This window comes from Aspergillus ruber (assembly GCF_000600275.1).
Source record: "Aspergillus ruber CBS 135680 unplaced genomic scaffold scaffold00001, whole genome shotgun sequence".
Lineage (NCBI taxonomy): Eukaryota > Fungi > Ascomycota > Eurotiomycetes > Eurotiales > Aspergillaceae > Aspergillus > Aspergillus ruber.
The window spans coordinates 88,418-93,391 of NW_024467297.1; the positions used below are offsets into that span (position 1 = coordinate 88,418).

Below are 4,974 nucleotides of genomic sequence, written 5' to 3' on the forward strand. Positions count from 1 at the left end.
CGGACGAGTCAGAAACTAGAAGGTAACCAATGCTTGATTAACTAGATTGATTGCGAAGAACTAACTAGGTGCATGAATGAGTGTCCTTATATATCCTCCGCTTGTATACCATATGGACTACCATTCTGATGGTAGTGATTATGGTAGTTGTATACCATCTACCAATGCCAAGCCATGCTATATGGTAGTTGATCACGTGATGCGCCTGTTAACTACCACCTATGATCCCTGTCCTTCCTGCATTATTACCAGAGCTTATAGTCCAATGATTCTGCCTTGACTCCCCGCATAATCACGTGAGATTGGTGCCTTAGGGGTCTGTAACACCTGGATGCTAACTGGAAAAGGCAAGTTGATTGTGCCTAGACCGCGGCAACTCCCATGGGACTAAAAAAATTTCTAGTCCCATTTCCCATTCCCGTTTTCCCATGGAAGTCTCATGGGGTATCTAGTCCCGCCCGATGGGAATTCCCATTACTCCCGCGGGACTGATTTTTGTGCATAACTCATCCAAATAGGATGGGTAATTTGCTGAGTGATCATTTTGAGATAGTTACCATTTCTTACGGTTATCTTGGTCGTGTCAATGATTCTGACAGTATTTGGCGATTCATAAGGTGAAATTAAGAGGAACGCACCCTGTATCTTAACATATCTGAGATAATACGTGCTTAATTTCACGTATATGCGATAATAAGATATATTGGTATGTTATTAGAATGGGATTCTGGCGCCATCTCTAATGTAATGGTAGGAATATATATATATTCTACTTTGCGTGGTGAGTGTAGTATTATTTTCTCACTACTATGATCTACAACTTTTTCATTCCGGTGACGGGCACTAGGGTTTTGTCTTAAATGTTCAAACAGCTAGTTTGCTCACATATGCTACTTATAAACCTCCTCGGTCGCGAGGCCTCTAAACGAGATACTCAAAATCACAGCCGGAAATTGCATAGTTAATGCAAGTCACGAGATGCTCAATGTTTGCATTGTTTTTAGTTCCATGGGAAATGCCGCGGTCTAATTGTGTCCCCTCCCCACCCCCCCAAAAAAAGAAGGGAATCCAGACTCGGCCCAGAATTTTTTTTTAGATGCAACTTGGCAATGACGACTTTACCATTCCAATTAAATCAGAGCCGATACACTATTGCTTCTATTGGTTTAGCGTCTTCCGTATAGCGGTTTTCGTATCCACCTATTCTGCCCGTTTACCTTTGAGCTAAAGTACAGCGGTGTACGACTGGAAGATTTGGAGTATCCTAATCTTCGTCCTGCACTATCAGACCTCCACGCCGGTCAGATAATACTTAAGCTTACGGCGCTGTCCCTCGGAGACCTTTCATGATATACATACTGTTCTGGCAATCTGGGCTTGCAAAGTATGTCGCCGAACACTTGGCTGCAAGCAAGCCGACTTTGGGCTGTTCCCGACGGTTTTGGAGGTAAAGCTATTATGAGGTAGATTGACGCTGCTAATATGCCGATCTCTTTTGGCCCCTTACCCAATGGACATTGTCTGAAGCTGGAGTGTCATCATGCAATACATCAATGGAAAGAGAAACGGCTATATTAGTGACTGTCCAATCTATCTAGTTATGGACATAGATATGGGTAATGTTTTCACCTCACAACCCCTGATGGTCTAGTTGGATATGACGTTCGGCTGTAATGGATATTGTAACCGAAAGGTCGCTGGCTCGATTCCGGCTCGGGGGATAATGAGGTTCCTTTTTTTATCTCTTTTTTTTTTTGCCCTTTCAACCTATTTCAATTACTATCTCATTCATTTTAGATTATCCGAATCATAGGCTGTACGATGCAATCTTCCTCATAGGAAAAAAAAAAAAAAAAAAGCACTGACATTCGAGGCCAGCAAGGTATTGTGTGATTTCTCGTAACCCAGGGTCACGTGTTGCTGAAACCGCCCCAGCTAGGGAAATTATCTTCACCCACTATAAGCTCTAGGAAATAAATATGTCCTAGAGCAGGAAAAAAAGAACCTTATTATCCCCCGAGCCGGAATCGAGCCAGCGACCTTTCGGTTACAATATCCATTACAGCCGAACGTCATATCCAACTAGACCATCAGGGGTTGCGAAGATACCGAGGTGTAGTTATACAGCATTATCAAAATTTTTACTATGGGCTAATATTTATAGTGCAGTGGACCCGAATACAACAGTGCAGTGCAAGGTCTTTGCGTTCAAACTCTTTCTTAACGTTAACGCGAAACCACTGGTTTTGGGGAGGGGGCGCAAGCAACTGCGCAAATTCTCAATTTGTGATGTGATCCCGGGGAGAATTCATATCAGTGGCATGATCTTGACAGGTTGGTATAGTTATAAGGATTTAATCACAAGTACAGAGTACAGCCCTAACAAAACCTTTCATTTCAAATTTGAAAGAGAAAAAAAATAAAAGTAAAATCCCCCGAGCCGGAATCGAGCCAGCGACCTTTCGGTTACAATATCCATTACAGCCGAACGTCATATCCAACTAGACCATCAGGGGCAAGATACCAGGAGATAGTTGTTTTATATTTTATAACAAGAACCGGATATTTCTCCATACAAGTACAATTATAGGATGCAAAGGCTTTGTGGTTTATTACAATTCATAATCCATGTTCTTGTCGCAGAGTACTATATTAGTGATTGTATATCTCGGTCCTTTGGATTATAAGCTACATTTAAGTTTGAACATAGATATTTAACTGGTGTCACGGAGCACGGGCGCTCATCAGCGGCATGAGACGTTTGACAACTTTGACCTGTTTAAATATAGGGCAGGAGCCCCTCTCGCACCCACACAATACATGGTGCAGATGGGCCACTCTTGGTGAAGATAAACCGAGTTAAACAATTGATCTCTCGATGGAGGAGTTCTAATGTAGTGCGAGATGGGCATATCTGACACTCTGAGAGCCAGGAAATTAACACCCTTCTTTGCCAAATGATTCCCAAAGAAATTCGGGGAGGATATCAAAAGAGTTTTTAAGACGATACCCTCTATTCCAGTGCTGCTGTATCTGTGAACGGGGCTCTTAGGGACATATTGGGTGGAGGGCTGAATCCCGTCGAATTTATATTTGGCAATTGTTGGTCTTCAAAATCCGATGCTATACAGGGTTTGTTCCTACACTGATTCTAAGGCTAGGGTCTCAAAGCACATTGACAGCTGGTTCGTTCAAGATTTTGTCATGGAATGGCCTGCTAGCTTATATCCCCTACATGGGCGTCAGTTCGTAGGAGCATTTTCAGTGTATGTGGGCCGTCCTCTCATGTTCTTTATTCGAGAAGTCTGGACTTCTATTCTTAATGATTTCTGCATGTCAATTTCTAGTGACAAAATCTGCCTGTTCCCTAGGCTGATTATATCCTGAGGCGAGGCTCATGGTAGATCGTCGCTCGAGGAGATATAACTAGTGGTACTGTGTCAGCACTTGTTCGGCATTGTGCCACGGCTCCGATAAAGTTGGAGATCTAATATAATACAAGCGAAAGACAAGGCAATAAGAATAATAATTGCTGGTAAGAAGCTATCAGGCCACCGTGCGTCAGCTTCAAGTCCCAGATGCACCTAGAATGAGCTAGAAAGATCCTAGAATGGCCTAGATGCAGCGTTGACTTTGTCGGGAAAACTTGTGGTTTTGAAATCATGATCAAGGCTGAGCCGATAAACTGCTGCTTCTCTCTGCTTCCCTGTTGTGTGGCCCCTTACGCCTTGCTTGCTCTGCCCTTTCAAATTACAAAAATGATATTTGCCCACAAGAGCAACAGCCATTAGATCCATTTGGAACCATGTTGAAATATGTACTAACTTTTCAGAATAAGTGACTACACTCATTGTTTTTAGAATTGATGTTATTGTGACAGTCTCGAACAATATAAATTCATCGGTAGACCCTCTGTCGAAATACTAACATGGAGAAAGAAAGAAAGAAGCTGGGCCTGCCAGCGCTGCGCTATCTAGTGTGCGAAGGGGGTTCCTGCCCTATATTCAAACAGGCCAAAGTATACAAACATCTTGCATTGTTGGTGAATGCCTGTACTTTGTGACATTTGTCAATGCAGAGTGAATCAATGCTGTTGTTATGATAGTTCATAATCTCCAACCCTTTTACATGATGGAAACTACTGGAGCAATAAAAGTAATCATTATAGAATCCAATGGTACAAGGAGACGTGCAATCATATTCAGTCATATTCAGTGTATGACTACCTGAAATGAGGGGGGAGAAAGAAAAAAAAAACACATACACACAAAAATGACAACTAGAAACATACTGCAATCTGGACGGATACGCAGAATGCTGAGATTGAGTGAAATTGCTCGAAGAACGCATGTGTGACCCTTTTGGTAGTAGCTAGATCGGTGTCTTGTAATCAGTTGTCTTCTATTTGACCCAGAAGTACGCACCCAAACAGGGATAATCCACACTAACCGAGTAATGAGGAGAGAATACCATTTCTAGGGGCAAGATAATCATGCGGTTGGGGATCTAATTGACAAGAGCCTGTCGCAACATTCATTCCCTTACCATGGTATTTTCCTGACCGATCTGGACGAAAGGGCTGAGCCCCGAGGGTAGGCAATTGTGAGGATCATCGATGAGGATATTTTTTTTGACAGCTCAGAGGCCTGTTTCAGGGAATATCTGTCTGTTCTGTCCGATTGAATGTATGGAGTGGAAAAGTGGAATCAGTCTGTCTCGGCTCACACAGCTTTATGAAAAACCGCCTCTGGAGCCTTTTCTTGGTGTGGATCCTTTTCGTGCACTTTTGTCATCGTTGTTGGGTTCTGCATGCAGTATGTGCTTGTATTTGGCCTGTTGCTTGAACAGTGCAAACTAGGCTAAGCTCAACAATACAAGAGATCGTTGTGATTGATATCCTTTTGGATAAGCTTGAGACCTCTCCCACATATAGCCACAAAAAAAAAAAAAAAAAAAAAAAAAAAAAAAAAAAAA

General features: G+C 42.4%; 3 non-coding genes across 3 annotated transcripts; 1 reads left to right on the forward strand and 2 right to left on the reverse strand.

Moving 5' to 3' along the window:
• The first annotated feature begins 1,636 nt into the window (after positions 1–1,636).
• On the forward strand, positions 1,637–1,721 carry EURHEDRAFT_t1. Its single transcript has one exon. It is a non-coding gene; the product is annotated as a tRNA-Tyr (tRNA).
• A 291-nt stretch (positions 1,722–2,012) lies between these two features.
• Positions 2,013–2,097, reverse strand: EURHEDRAFT_t11. Its single transcript has one exon. It is a non-coding gene; the product is annotated as a tRNA-Tyr (tRNA).
• Positions 2,098–2,431: 334 nt separating this feature from the next.
• Positions 2,432–2,516, reverse strand: EURHEDRAFT_t10. Its single transcript has one exon. It is a non-coding gene; the product is annotated as a tRNA-Tyr (tRNA).
• Positions 2,517–4,974: the final 2,458 nt, after the last annotated feature.